The sequence below is a fragment of the Lagenorhynchus albirostris genome, chromosome 4, assembly GCF_949774975.1.
Source record: "Lagenorhynchus albirostris chromosome 4, mLagAlb1.1, whole genome shotgun sequence".
NCBI lineage: Eukaryota > Metazoa > Chordata > Mammalia > Artiodactyla > Delphinidae > Lagenorhynchus > Lagenorhynchus albirostris.
The window spans coordinates 34,142,182-34,158,415 of NC_083098.1; the positions used below are offsets into that span (position 1 = coordinate 34,142,182).

At 39.3% G+C, this 16,234-nt stretch overlaps 1 protein-coding gene across 5 annotated transcripts in view; it reads left to right on the forward strand.

The window, feature by feature from the left end:
• The first annotated feature begins 381 nt into the window (after positions 1-381).
• Positions 382-16,234, forward strand: part of LRAT (lecithin retinol acyltransferase) — a 41,004-nt gene continuing 25,151 nt past the window's right edge. For 4 of the 5 annotated variants that reach the window (XR_009540124.1, XM_060147154.1, XM_060147152.1 and 1 more), the window contains exons 1-2: positions 382-506; positions 3,559-3,632. The gene's annotated coding sequence lies outside the window, so the exon portion shown is untranslated. Of the gene's footprint in view, positions 507-933; positions 972-3,558; positions 3,633-16,234 lie in introns of those variants that run through there. The other variant, XR_009540125.1, reaches the window with a different exon arrangement.

Below are 16,234 nucleotides of genomic sequence, written 5' to 3' on the forward strand. Positions count from 1 at the left end.
ATTCTCAAGAAACAAAGTCTTTGATTCCAGTGTCAGTGACAGGTCCATACTTGTTAGTGCTTCTTCATCTTAGTTTGCCCCAGACTACCAGCTAGAGTTCATTGTTACTCTGTCCTCACCAACAGCAAGCAGAGGCAAGCATGCCTGAGAGAGGAATGCTTGCTCAGAAGCAGAAGAAAATAGAAGTTGGAAGCAGGTTATGCATTATCTGTTTGCACTGAGGAGCAACAATGCAGTCAGCTCCGTGCAGTTTGTAAAAGCTTCAAAAACAGAACTTCCAAGGGGGGAGTAAAGAACCAACCAATTCGTATTCCAATTAAACTAAATAAGTGCAGACTTTCTTACTCATAATATCTATTTTCCCCATTTCCTGGCTTAAAAAAAATTTTTTTTTCAGGTTGATATCTACATTAATGGAGAACATGTTGAAACTTTTCAGGAAGATCTCACTTTTACACTGGACACATTGACTCCACCAAACTTACCCAAGATAGATGACCTAAAAGGTATGTTCATTTTCGCTACCTGGTATTTTCTGCCAAAGCAGTATTCTCTCCATTTTACATTACTTATTCTTTCTTCCAGTGTATGTTTTGGGGTCTATAAAGATGATATGGCAAGTATGTAGGACACTGTGGCAAGAAGTACTAGTGTGGTTTCCCTGAGGCCAGGGCCTGGTGAGACCTGGGAGTAGCATGCAGGACAGAGCTGGGGGTTTAGTTCATGAAAGAGACTGAGTAGACCGAACAGGCTCCACTTTTCAGGGAGAAAGATGATGAGCCTACAATTCCACTTGATCTCTCCTCTCTTCCAGGATGAAAGGATCCAAGCAAATATAAAGGTTATTGTTGCATAAATCAAGAATTGGTCTGCACAAATGGAAGGCTAGATTTTAGCCTGGATTCTGAGAGGCAAACGTTCAGAAAAATGATCCTCTCCTACGAGGAGGGAGAGGTAACACTCTAGTGAAGGTAGGAAGGGCACACAAAAGGCAGTCGTGGTTATGGGAAATAGTCATGAAGCATTTGAATCAGAAAGAGAGGGAGAGCTTAGGAAGGCTCTCAGCCTTTTAGAGACTCAGTTTCAGGAAACTAAAATAAATCCACAAGTCTACTCTGACTTGTCATGCTTCTCCCCACGTTTGGATCAGCTTCCAACATTTTATCCCTTGTGCTTTCACTGTTGTGAAATATCTCTAAGAATTCCTTTAAGGTGAAGGTTTTCTTTCAGCAGGCATCATTTCTTCTGGGACATCTTCATCCTTTCAATCACAATCATTTTCTTCCTTTATGTTGATAAGTTTGCCTTCACTCATTTCTTCTGGCTGCCCATCTAGTCTTTCAAATGTTGACAGTGTCAGCATTCCTCCTGTCAGCTCTTCCTTCTGTAATTCCTTTACAACTGATCTGAATTTTACTTCCCCTGATATCACTTATCCTTTTTTTGGTACACCTTCATCTTTCTTGGCCAGGTCTCTCTTCCAGTGATCCATTTTTGTAAAATGTTGTGTGGGTTTGTCACTGACAGACAGGGAAGCAACACAACTACACACTTTGTGTGTGCATGAACTGAATAATGACCTTGCAATTACATCCAGTCGATATATCTTGGTAACTGAAATCAGAACCATGCTGTTGGGGGACTAATGTTAATCAACCAAATTTTGATAACTGAAATTTTTGCATATTGGAAATGTGCAAAGTGAGGACTGCCTATGTATTCAAAGCTTTTACAGTGTAATTGTCCATGTGCTTCTTGGCATAAATTTGATTTTTGTATGCTTATGAAATTTGCTTTAAAGGTATTTTACAATTGAGGATTTTTTTTCCCGCTTTTTGGACTAGTTTTCTTATTAATTCATTTTAAGGAGGTCTTATTGGTATTGCACATTTTTTATCTTTATCTTGGTGAACTGGTATTTATTGCATAGTTCCCTGTATTAAATTAAATGCTCTTCAACCTTAGAGAATATCTATAAAATTTTGTTTTCCCAGGAAGATGAGTTGTGAATTTAGTGTCTAAACAAAATGTTATTTTCCTACAAAAGCATTATTGTTGACAGAAAAAAAAAATGAACATGAGGGTTGTGAGTTAAGTTTTATTTGGGGCAAAATGAGGACTACAGCCCAGGAGACAGCCTCTCAAATAGCTCTGAGGAAGTGCTCTGAAGAGGTAGGGGGAAAGTCGGTGTTATATATGATTTTAGTGAAGGGGCTATGAGCAGTTACACACACATTTTGCAGAGTCACGAGGAGCAGATGTCTCCATTAATGATTTTAGTGCCTTTTCAAGATGTAGTATCTTCAAGAGAAGATACAAGAAATTGGGCTCATACAGTCTTCTGAAAATATCAACTATCTGAAAGCCTATTTGCCAGTTTTTTCCAAAGCACAGAGTGCCTCCTTCCTGATCTCCACTGTGAACTCCTTTCAGGGTGTGTTGAAGGTCAGCGACTGCAGTGGCTAGTGACCTAATCCTTGTAGAGGCGATGGCAAGTGACAATTTTTACTTGGTATCATAAAAAGAAAAAATCTGAATATTTCTTCTTCCCATTTGTTAAATGGCACTGTAGATATTTAACTTTCTAGCAATTATGCAGGTCCAACTCATTTAGGATGTTGTGAATATCTCAACTGACATCATCACCTACTCTCATTATTTTTTCTGATTTTTAAAAAATTTTTATTGGAGTATAGTTGATTTACAATGTTGTATTAGTTTTAGGTGTACAGCAAAGTGAATCAGTTATACATATACATATATCCACTCTTTTTTTTTTGAGATTCTTTTCCCATATAGGCCACTACAGAGTACTGAGTAGAGTTCCCTGTGCTATACAGCAGGTCAAAATATACAAACAGCTCATGCAGCTCAATATCAAAAAAACAAACAACCCAATCCAAAAATGGGTGGAAGATCTAAACAGATATTTCTCCAAAGAAGACACATAGATGGCCAAAAAAGCACATGAAAAGATGTTCAACATCACTAATTATTAGAGCAATGCAAATCAAAACTACAATGAGGTATTACCTCACACCAGTCAGAATGGCCATCATAAAAAAATCTATAAACAATAAGTACTGGAGAGGGTATAGAGAAAAGTGAACCCTCCTACACTGTTGGTGAGAATGTAAATTGGTACAACCACTATGGAGGACAGTATGGAGGTTCCTTAAAAAACTAAAATTAGAGCTACCATATGATCCAACAATCCCACTCCTGGGCATATACCTGGAGAAAACCATAATTTGAAAAGATACATGCACCCCAATGTTCATTGCAGCACCTACTCTTATTTTATTATTGGCTTTACATAAAAATTGGATTTTTAAAGCAAAGCATATTTATGCCACATAAACGTTAAGCTTTCTTAGAAGTCTAAAGGAACATATATGCAACCTACAGTACTGAGAGATTCCTCCAAAAAGAGATTATCTAATTTTGAACAAAGAAGCTGCTCTGTATAACACCCAAATTGGAACAGCCATATTCCATATGACCACCTCTTAATTTTTTATGTCTCTTCAATTTTCTTCCATTGGTATATCTACCAAGCGGCTCACTGACTTATCGCTTAGAAGATCTGGCCTATACAAGAAGTGGGGACAAAGACAACTCTGTGAATATAGGTATGTTTTGCTTATAAAAACTAGTCTTTACATCTCTAAAATTGATTTCAGTCATTTAGTAAGTATTCATTTGGGTTCAAACAATTAAAGTTTTTGTTCACTATACTGGTTAAGTTACATTAAGTTGTCCAATACTATATAGCTATTTTCTTACTGATATAACAAATAAATAAAACAAAAATGTGTGCTTAAAATAATTCATGGCTCTCAGTATAATAAATCATTTTCACCAAAAATAAATATTTTAAACACACCTGGCCAGAAAATCCAGTCCTATTTCATAGTATTATAATGCATTTCTTCTTTGAGTTGGCCTTTTGCCAAGAGTTCCCTTTAAATCTTCCTTTCCCTAATGTTCTCTAAATAGTAAAGTAAAGAAGGCACATCTACAAGTTCCTTTTAAAGGTGCCTGTGTCTTCAGTCCTATAAACAGTGACTACATTGACACTCCATCTATACCAGGAAAGCAATCAGGGTTATAGCCACAGTTAGTGTGTGTGTGTGTCAGCTTTACCAACACCTGCTATGTTTATTTGAGCTGTTTGAGTTGAGGTGACTAAAAGGAATGGATTAGCCAACGTTTTATTCCTGATGATAAAAGAGAAGAGTTTGCATCTGCAAAAAAATTGAGATACTTATATCTGCTAATTTTTACTCAAAAAAAAAATTCCCTCGAATATCAGTTGTGGGTGGGAATAGAGCAAGTGAGCATGATAGTCAAGGTCCTTGACCTCTAAAACTCATAGTCTTTTGAAGTTAATATCCTTCATTTGATTTTGCATCTAACTTCCATCCCCTTATATGATATATGCTTAGTTTCAAAACGTAAAGGAATGAAAATAAATTTTCTTAGAATTTCATAATACCCCTTGAGATAATTATAGCTGACAGATAAAACAAGGAATGCTTTGTAAAATCTGAATTTCAGATAAACAATGAATAATTTTTAGTATAAGTATGCCCCATACCCTAAATTAGACATACCTAAATCTGGCAACCCTAAATTAGAGAAACTCTGGACATTGCCAAAACAGGGAGAATGACATTCACCGCCAGGAGACTCACTCTGATGGCAACAATTTGACGCTGTGTTCCCACCAAGTCCCCCCATCTCTCCCATCCCCACCTGACACACAGTATCCTCACTGAATCAGAGTAAGATACTTCAAATTATCAAGTCATCTTGATTGATCTTCAGCATAAGTGCTTATGAATGTGCTGTTTTGTATACAATAGGCATCATAGCACGGCACCCTCTCTACTACCCGTACTTAAAAAGATTTCTAACTGCTCAAGCCATGGAAGATTATTTCCAGCATATTCTGCATAAAGCACTGCCTGAAGGGAATTCAGTTATAAGGTATGGCTCATCTGAAGTGATTGAATTACCACATCTATATTTAGGACTTATAAATAGGTGAGGGTGTTGATTTTGAATTAGGAGATCAATAGCTTTTATTTTGATCCTAGGACTTTTATCTTTTGCCCACATTATGGGAAGAACAAAAAAGCAGAAGACTTGATCTTTATTCTTCAAAATGAATTGGTGGTCTTGCTAAATTGGCATGCTTTCTACACCTGTTCAATTGACAAGATTTGGAGCATCTAGAGGTCAACATGAGACCCTTTGATACATGTTGAACTGGGTGGTCCAAATACTAAACCTGGGAGATGGGAGAGAGCTGTGTGCCATGGGCTAGGGAAAAACATGATGGAAATGGTATATTGGCCCTTTAAATGTTGCCTCAGTTTCAGAATCTTAATATAATTGAATCATATGCCAGAGAATATTTATTAAAGAAATGTAAATTTCTTTTGGTTGCTCAATCTAAGTGAAATGTAAATAGTCTAACTTTTTTAAAATTAGAGTTTTTAAAGACATAAGAAATATATTAAAAATATGGGATAGTATATACATTTTAAAACTCTAAATTATATATATTGTTTGACATGATTATGTTGTTTTCTTTAAAGATAATATTTGCAATGAAAATATAAACTATACAATTTTTTCTTTTAATCAGATTATGAGTTCATTATTATTTAACTTCATTTTCTGATAGCTGACTTTTAGAAATTCATATATCTTAGTTGAATCTAAGACTAGAGGATTGAAGTCTATATAATAGATGAATACTAGATGAAATAATTAGATGAATTTATTTGCCATCTATTATAAACGATTAGAACATTCAAAGCTAAAGGTAGTATAATAGCTGGTACTACTTCCATATAAATAATCTTTTCTGTAGTCTTTGATTTTGGAATGTGGTCCTACTTAAAAACATTGCAAGTCTTCTTTATTTTAGTTCATTAGTGTTTTATGCCTGACTAAAAGCAACAGGGAGGCTCTACATTATTTTTGGCACTGCTCCATCCCAAAATAAAGCTAGCTGGCACTCCTTCACACTCTAGGTGGGTTTTATGAAGTGCTCTGCCTTATATTAGATGTCTGAAAATGTCAGATCATTAGCTCTTGGGGCTGAAAAGTGCTGCTGGAGTTTGATAAACAAAATTAGAAGGCAGTTTATGCATGAGTTTTGGGAAGACAGACAAGAACCAAAACCAGACAGGTCACCATCAGTGTTTTGAGTGGGAAGAGAGTTTGAAATGGGCTGGGATTGAAGAATCACTGGGGCAAGTCTCAGTAGAGGACCATGACCCAGTAGACCAGGTCAAAACAGCGCGAAGCTGTTCGCAGGTTGAAACCTATTGTTTTAGCCAAACAGGACAGGCTCAGGAAGGCTGAGGTCATGATCGGATGAGTTAGGAGGCCTACCAAGGATTTCTTAAGGAACATAAGACAGCCAGATAAGCAGAAGCTGAGGTCTAGCCCTGAGCTAGTACTAAGTATCAGTTCCTCTAAGTCGTTTCAGTGAGCTCTGTTAAACTTAGACCTTTCCTCTGTCTGGGCAAGGTCAAGCCTTCCATAGATGGCTCTGCTACTATGTCTATTTCCAGGACATGTTTGTTGGGGCAAATCAGCAGCTATATTTTCACCCTCAAGCCCTGAGCTGGGTTTGTGTGGGATAGCAGTGTTCGGCCCGGAGGCCTCAGCAGGGGCCCTCTTCCAGGCTGAGTCCTCGGATTTCCTTTAAGCCTCCTTTGTGGGACTTTTATTACTGTGATCGCTCCCCACCCGCACATCCGGGGCCAAGGGCCAGGCTTCTAAATCCAGGATTTGAATCAGGGCTTAGACATACGTTGTCTATAAAAATGTTTCTGAATTGGCAATAATTAATCTCCCATGCAACTGTATTTGGCTCTAAAATGCTGTGTGTGCTTAGCAATTGCTCCAACTGGAAACAGATCTATGGCAGTTTGTCAGGGATGACATACATATCCTCAATCAATGGGGGAAAAAATCTAGGAGTAACTCTGCTACTGTCTCCTTATCAAAGCTTTTAAACCTACCGAACTCTGGGCTTCTCTGGTGGTGCAGTGGTTAAGAATCCACCTGCCAATGCAGAGGACAAGGGTTCGAGCCCTGGTCCGGGAAGATCCCACATGCCACACAGCAACTAAACCCATGTGCCACAACTACTGAGCCTGCGCTCTAGAGCCCGCAAGCCACAACTACTGAGCCCGTGTGCCACAACTACTGAAGCCCGCGCGCCTAGAGCCCGTGCTCTGCAACAAGAGAAGCCACCACAATGAGAAGCCCGTGCACCGCAACGAAGAGTAGCCCCCACTCTCTGCAAACAGAGAAAGCCCGCACACAGCAATGAAGACCCAACGCAGCCAAAAATTTAAAAAATGAAATTTAAATTTAAAAATTAAAAAAAGAAGAATTCCAAGCACATTAAAAAAAAAAAAACTACTGAACTCTGATATTAGTTTTCTAAGTGTTACTGGGGAAGGCTGTATCCAGTGTGATTTGATTCTCCTGTAGTGTCAGGCCACCTAATGTCAGATAAGGGATTCTCAACACAGGGCATTAAGAAATTAATGGGAGTTTTTTCAGTTATCACAATGACAGGTGAACAATCCTGGCATTGAGTGGACAGGAGCCAGTGATGCTAAACTTTCTGTAACACGCAAGACAGTCCTGCAAAACCAAGAGTTACCTCACATAGAATTCCCACAGCACACCCATGGTTGACAATACTTGTAAAGATCTCTGGTTGACTCCCAGCCGCATGTCCACTAGTAACTGTCCCAAATTTTTCTGTTCTCAGAACCACTTAGTTACTGCCATAATTTCACATTCTTGTTTCCTCAGACTTTTCATATTATTCAACAAAACTTAGTCAAATCCCCCCCCCTCTTCCCCTTACTATTCTCCATCTGTACCCACCCTGTTCTCCTGCCTGCCCTCTCAGAGAAAGAAATCTTTCCAAGGATAGCAACAGTTCCACCCAAGGTGTTGGTCCCACCCCACCCCATGCTATCCCAGTTCTGTCTCTTGCATCTTCAATGCCTTGCCAGTCCCTTCTTCCCCTTAGAAAAGTGCTTGAAGTTTTCCTATCCCAAATGTCAAATAAAAGCAAAACCAAAACCTCTTAAACCTGCTATTTACCCCCTCAAATTAACATTCCATTTCATTTCTTCATCATCCACTGGCTCCCAAAACCCTCATAATCTGGTTTCCACTCCCCAGTTCTGCTCTCTTGAAGGTTACTTAAATGGTCAGTTGCCAGACCACTCGCTCTTCAAATTCCTTGCATTTCTCTGAAAAACTGCATCCTTGATAACCCCCTGACTAAAGATCATTCCTCCTCCCGTTGCTTCAGTTGCTTCTCGATGTTCCCAAGAAGACTAGGGCCAACCACACCATGCGAGCATCTTCATTTTCCTGAGCTCCATTTTGGTATTTCCCTCTCTGTACATGGGCAGGATTCTGGCTGTTCCATCTTCAGGGCTCCTTTTCCTCATCCTTTTTCCATACACTGGATACAGGTGTTGGCTGCACTCACTGTCCTTAGCCTTCTTCTCAACTAGGTGAAGGATCCTGAAACCTACACATATAACTAACCATAACTCCCTCTCTTGAACTCTAGGCTACGCTGCCAGCTACCTGACAGATAATTCCATTCAACGGTTCATTACCACTCCTTAAATTTAACAAAATAAAATCTAAAACATTCTAGTGTGTTTCTTTTATAGCACCTTAAGTTTGGTGATTATTTTTATAGGTGACTGTCTCCACTACCAGCCTAAGGACTCCTTGAAGACAAGGATGGTTTCTTATTTAATTTTTGCTCTAGTATCTAGTGTTTTCAAAATGTTATTTGATAGTAAAGAAATTGATGAGTGAGTGAATACTTAAAGTTCTTTTAAAAAATAGATTATGTACTTCATATCTGTGGTCCAATGCCTAGCACAGCGCTTGGCACATTGTAGGTACCACACAGATATTTTTTGAATGAATTTGTCTCCTCTTCTTCCAAGCCAGCTTCTGCTATTTTCTTTCCTACCAATGTCAATGATACTACTATTTTCCTAGGAAGCCAAGGTGAAAACCTCAGTCATTTTGATCCTTCTATGGTCATCAAATCCAATGAGTCACCAAGTCTGATAAGTCTCCCTCAAAGATTTTATTTATTTTTAATTTTTTAATACATTTTTTCACTGTCATCATGCTAGTATGTGCTTCCACTTAGAACAGTATTTTCCAGTCTGCTATCACATAGTATGTCAGGGGTTGATAGAAGGTATGCTAAGTAAACAAACACATAAATAACTAGCTCAACAGGAGCAAATGAGTTTAGGAGGGATCAGAATAAGTTAAGAACCCCCTTCTACTTAGCAGCCTCTCTGAACCTTTAATTGGCTAAAATATATTGTATCTTTAAAAAGCAATATAATTTATTATATAGAGTTTTGCAGATTTATTTTACCATGGAAGCATCTTTCTGATGTTACATCAATTTACATCTCCTGAAGGAGAGTTCCATAGAGTGTAAGTTTGGAAAATATAGATCCAAACTACCAAAATAGCATCCTAATTGCTTTCCTTGACTTCAGCTCATCTTTTTTTCCAAATCTATTATTAAAAAGAATGGTTAAACTAGTTTTCATGAAATCCAGCTCTGATACTTTATTCTCTTGTTTACTGCACCAACACCCACCCCCCAAAAAAAACTGGTAATTCTTAATGGCTCCCAGTGACTTACCTCATAAACTTTCCAAACATCTGATTCTGTAGCATGGTGCAGTGGACAGAATAAATTAGACAATGCTGCGTTAGCAAACAGTTCACAAATCTCAGTGGGTTAAAACAACAAATGTTTATTTTTCCTTGTGTTGTGTGTCCATCACATGTCAGCAGGGAGACACTGCTCATCTTTAGTGGCTCAGGGACTTGCTGATGGACTCTTGCCAGAGGGAAGAGAGTGCTCTGGAGTGTCTTGTACTGGCAATTAAATACTTGGACCAGGAAATGACACGTGTCACTTCTGCTTAACTTAGTGGCCAAAACTAGTCACATGATCCCATCCCAACACAAGAGGGACAGGAAGTGCAATTATATGCCTGAAAGGGGGTAAAACTGGAAATATTTGGCAAACAACACTGACTACCACACATAGCATTCTTGCTTTTTATGATTTTCTCTAATCTATCTTCTTTAGTTTATTTCTTTTATCATTCACCCTACATTTCAGTCAACCTAGGTCATTTCTGCCATTCATTCAATAACCAGTAAATGGTTATTGTGTACCTACTGTGTGTCAGGCACTGTGATAAGACTGGGAAGACAACAGTGAACAAGCTCCAGGGAGGGAGACAGACAATGAACAGTCAGTTCCGTTACTGAGTGATGAGGGCCATGTGGGACTGGGGGAGCCCAGAGGATGAATTGGCAACTGATCCCAGCCTCGTGTGTATGGAGGTAAAGGGCTTGGAAGCAGGTGGAAGCAAAAGTGGGAGATACTTGATTGAGCCTTGAAGAACAAATAAGTGTCAATTTGCTGAGGTGGAAGAAAGGAGGTGGCTTGGGTAGGAGGAGGAAATGAGAGAAAGGCATTCCAAGCTCAGGGAGTAGAGACGGAATTTGCATGTAGGATATAGAAACAGATGAGGCTGAGGATGGGGGCCTTGGTCAGGACATGGAGGGCCTCTTTGCCACACTACAGAGCCTGGACTTTATCTTCCCCAAAGTGTAACTGGGGTTTTCCCAGCTCCGTGTCTTGGATCTCATTGTTTCTAACAACCTGTCCTTTTCCATCCATCTTCTCACAGCCAAATACAGATATCTATCCTTATAAACCCTAGCCCAAATGATCCTTCCCCTATGAATGGTCCTTAATTCTCCCAGACAGAAGCAATCTGCACCTTGTACTGTTTAATCGCTTTCTGCTTTGTTTTACTTGCCTGTGCATCTTGTAGTAAAATTGTTGGATCATCACCTTCTTGAAGGATTGGGAGTATGTTTTGATCTTCCTGTACCCTGTCCTTACATTCTTTCCTTCTGGGCACCAGGCACATAGTAGATGACCTATAAGTATTTGTGATAACTTTTTCATCGATTTTTAGTTATCAATTTAGTAGTGAAGAGAAAATATCTTTTTCAATAAGAAAATATCTTTAGGAAGGAAATTATTAAATGTACTTCTGTTTTGACAGTTTTTTGGGGGGTATTTTAAAATACTTTGAATTATTAAATTGTATCATTTGGGGAATGAATTTTTGGAAATGGAAAGTAAAGTTATTGGAGGAAAGGTTAGAAACTTTAATTTGTGGAAGGGAATTATAAGGAATATGTTAAGATGTTTTAGTTCCTAAAGGTTTACTTTTTAAGATTTATTTTTATGTAGGTGGAAAGATTCATTCAACTGTTTTTTCCACACACATTGTGAATGTACATTTATGAATAGTTATGTAATAAAATAAAAGCATTTTAGGAAAATGTACATTTTTCATGTTTCTAAATTTTTTAGGTTTCTGCCTTTAAAGAAAAACACTTCTGTCTCCAGGGAGATTAGTTTGCATCATAATGGAGGTATTTTTGTCAGAAAAAGCAAGGCTTATACATTCTATTGTTCTTCAGCTTGTTTCAGTGACTATTCTGTATTGTAATAAAGTGCATTCCCTAAGAATGTAATAGTTTCTTAAATATTCAGCATTAAATGAAGTTTAATCTTGTGTGTGTAGATTTATGCCCACATGGGGGGTTTCTGCAAGAGACAGTTTACTAAAACACACTGTGTCCTGAAGTCGGAATCACCTAAACCCACCCACTCTTTACCTTAAATATTTAAGCACACCAATATTCATTGATCTCTAAGGATGTTGATAAGGTTTCTACTGGTTCATCCCCACACTCTCACACTGCCCCCTTTCTTATTTGTAGGAGGTCCTGAGATTAGAGCCATTTGCACTAGGGACTGAAAAAATAATTACCCTGTGTAATTCCAACTTTGTGTTTATTAACAACTTTCCCTAATCAGGTCGGCAGTTGGGCTAAAGAGCACGAACAGCATGGGGTGTTGAATTTAAATACTAGTCCAGAATACAATAATTTAAAAATAGTATGGCCATTATTGGCATTTGGATAATCTTGGAATCTATACTTTGAAGAACCAAATTCTGGGAAATGTGTACAGCTAGAAAAGCCATTTCTGATTTTGTTACCTAGGCAAGCATGTGGCTACCACATGGCTTACCTTCTGGCCAGCAATACCACAACCCACCCACCTCCCTCACCACACAGAAACACACACACACACACAAACATGCAGTGCTGAAATTTTGCTGAGAACAAAAGACTTCGTTGGTCATTCTTCCTAATAAACTCACCATAGTAGAGTAATTTGGACATACCACAAAAAACATCTCTTTGAATATATTTGAATAACTTAATGTTTAGATTGATTTCTAAAGGGCTGGGATTTTCTTTGTGTAACATCATTTCCTAGGTGTGCTCAATCATGATGAAATTGTGAAAGTTGCAATATATTTAAGATTTTAATTTTTTGTATAAATAAAATTGGAGAAATACTGTATACTTTCCGTGGGGCCATCTGGTAACTTCACTAAGAAGAAGTAAATTGTTTCTAGTTGCTTTGAGCAAACCCATATGGTGCCAATTATTACTAACACTGGTCAGTGAGAGAGCTGACTTTCACTGCTGTGTTCTGAGATTCAGTCTGATCATCTGTCATTGCTATTCTAATTCTGTGCAGAGATATTTTCTTTCTTGTGTTTTTATTTAATACTTTCCAGAAAGTACCTATAATCAATTGATATATTCTATTTTTCCATATAACTCACCAGTAATAATTTAGCCAAAACTAACAGGAAATTGACCTGGAAGTCTGATTTCTAATGAATACTGAAACCAAGCTCAGCACATTAAAGGAAGTAACTACGAAGGCACCCCATTGTGTTTAGGTATGCTGCGTCAAGCCAAAACAGAGGATTTTTCTATTTTTATGAGCTTCTGTCAAATTTAAAGTATGTTACATTTTAAGACAAAAATTTTAAAGAATTTGTTAGTAGCAACGCTACTCTATAAATATTTATTTTTAAAATTATCCTCATGTAACTTAAAGAGGATTTTTTGAAGCAAATGGCCTAGACATGCCAATAGAAGTACCTATTCAATTTGCAAAAAAAAAAAGTAATAAGTACCACAGGTATTTCTAGCTAATTATATATACACACACTATAGTAAGTGTGTGTGTGTGTGTGTGTGTGTACATGCTGTATAACATACCAGTCCTATAATGACCGTTAATTGTGATAGACTGCAGAGGTCATCTGGTTCATCACTGTACTTCACAACAGGCTGCCCTCTATCCCCCCGGAACGTGCTTAGCTCATGTGGTTTCTTACCTCTTGCTCATCCACCTTGTTTCTCTTTGCCGCAGTCACGGTCATGACGAGCCCTTGACAGTGTCCACCATTTACCGAGCACCTGCGCTTCCACACGCTGACTCCTGTCACCCTGGCAGCGACTCTCTCACAAACTCCCCACCTCCTTCTCCTTTTCCCCCTTATTGAAACCAACCTTGACTTGATGTAGAATCTCCTCTCTTGCTTCCTATGTTCTCATGTTCATACTTCTTTCTTTTTTTTATATAAATTTATTTATTTTATTTATTTATTTTTGGCCGCGTCGGGTCTTCGTTGCTGCGCGTGGGCTTTCTCTAGTTGCAGTGAGTGGGGGCTCCTCTTTGTTGCGGTATGTGGGCTTCTCATTGCGGTGGCTTCTCTTGTTGCGGAGCACGGGCTCTAGGCGCGCAGGCTCAGAAGTGGTGGCTCTCGGGCTCAGTAGCTGTGGCTCCCGGGCTCTAGAGCGCAGGCTCAGTAGTTGTGGCACATGGGCTTAGTTGCCCCGTGGCATGTGGGATCTTCCAGTTCCAGGGCTCGAACCGGTGTCTCCTGCATTGGCAGGCAGATTCTTAACCACTGCACCACCAGGGGAGCCCCATACTTATTTCTTATTCTGACATTTTTCTGAGCTATTTCTCTATTTGGGTCACCACTTTATCTTCTTGCCATTTTTCCCTCCTATCACATTTTTTTCAGTACGTTCGCTTTTCCCCAAACCCTTTCCTGGGCAGTGAGCTTTCAGGGTGAGTGCTGGGTGCTGGCGAGCTTGCTTGTGTCACGTTGGGGGTCTGGGGGTGTTGGGTCGGGGGAGGCAGAGAAGTCTGAAGGGCTTGGTGAGCAGCGCTCACAGTGACAGGCACAGCTCTGGGGTGGAGGTGTGGGACCCGAGAGACCCCTCAGTTGGTCAGATTGCTTTCAGGTTAGCAATCTCCGGGGGGAATAAAAGCCCTCTGAGTATTTAAAGTACACACCCTTCCTAGTGAAGACCTTAAGAGACTTGAGCTCGCATCAGTGTCACAGAATCGTCTAGGGGCTTGTTAAAACAGATTGCTGGCCCTGCCCATGCCCCACCCCCATCCTGATTCTGTAGGTCTGGGGCAAGGATTGGAACACGCAATTCTAATAGCTTCCAGGCTATGCAGGGGCTGCCTGCCCACAGACCGCTGCTTAAGTAGCACTACTTTGCAATGCTTTCCATTTTTCTGATCTCTAACTTAAATAATTCTGGATGCACTTTACAGCAAATCACCTGTATCCTTCTTTCTGTGGAAATGATCAGCAGGCAAACCCTGCTGAGTGACACTAACTCATTAGATTATTTTCTCATGGCTACATAACATGAATTTCCTTGCTTTTTATAAAATCTATTCTATAAATCTTTCTTCACTCTATTGCTCTCTTCATTTTTTCTACCAGTTGTCTATATCATCCTCCAGTTGTAGAAATACAAACTGAATTTAATAATCTATATAGTTGAAAAATTAACATATGGACCCAGCATTCAAGTTACTTTGAAACTCTTTAGGAATTTAAAACAAAACAAACTCACAGAGAAATAGAACTTTTGGAAATGGAGTGGCCCATTTAAACATTAAGCCTTGAGTAGCAATATGAAATTGAAACAGCAATCCAAGAGAAAATAATTGAGTCAATCATGCTGAACTGAAAAAGAATGACCCTGATAATAACTGTTCATTTGTGTATTTTTACCCATACAAATGTATTTTCTATCACTTGATACATGCCACCTTTTTGTAATCATTTGCTTGTAAGTCCTATCTACTCTACTACCACTTAAGACCCTCTAAGGCGGAGTTGACCTCACATCTCTTGGGTGTGACCCAAGAGATGTCGCTAACACCCACAAACTTGGGTGTTAGAAAACCCAAGTTTGTGTGCCTGATGCACGGTGAGGCCAAACAAATGGAAACATTGGCGTTTGGAGCAGAGAAAGGTTTACTGCAGGGCCGAGCAAGGAGAATGGGTTGCTTGTGCTCCAAAACACTGAACTCCAAGGTGGTTTTCGGGGAGAAGTTTTTAATAGGCAAACTTCGGGGTGAGAGCTGCAGGGTGTGTGACTTTCTTCTGATTGGTTGGTGTGAACACAGGGCAGTGCTCCCGGCATCTTGTGCTCAGCCTGAAGTCACCATCCTCCACCTGGGTGAGGGCCTTAGCCTCTGCTGAAGAACTGGAATATATTGTTATGTATATTCCTTGTGGAGGAACCAGGACCCTGCCCCAGGGCTGCACTGTTGTTTCTCAGCTGCTCCTCCTTTGTCTTTGCATCCCCTCCCTTCCCTGATTAGCAACTGTTTGAACCTGCCCTTTAAAACTCAGGGAAGGTCAAGGAGGTTGAATGAAACCTATTTCCTACAAATGGGAAATGGGAACGTGGAAAGGATTGGTACCCAGAGGCCCCAGAGGGTCCTCCTCCATTTCAATAGTAGCAGCACTTCATACAGCATCAGTATGTGTTCCCAACTTACTACTGATTAGATAAGTGGAAGTGAATACACAAGACATAAGCTAGTTGACAAATAAAATGGTCTCTGAATCACAGTTTTTTTAAAGCTTAACAGGTAATTTTATATTGACCGTATTAAAGATCCTTGCAGGAAGTAGCATGTAAACCCCAGCACAATGTCCTGCATGTAGAAGGACCTCATAAACACATATTGACAGGTATCAATTATTTAGTGAAAGTCTATCTGATCTACTCAGGGTTTTTTCAGTGCTTATTAATTCACTTATTCCTCCTCACAACCTTCTTATGATACTGGGCGGGAAGTACAGTGATGAAACAATTTACCAAAGATCACAGTAGT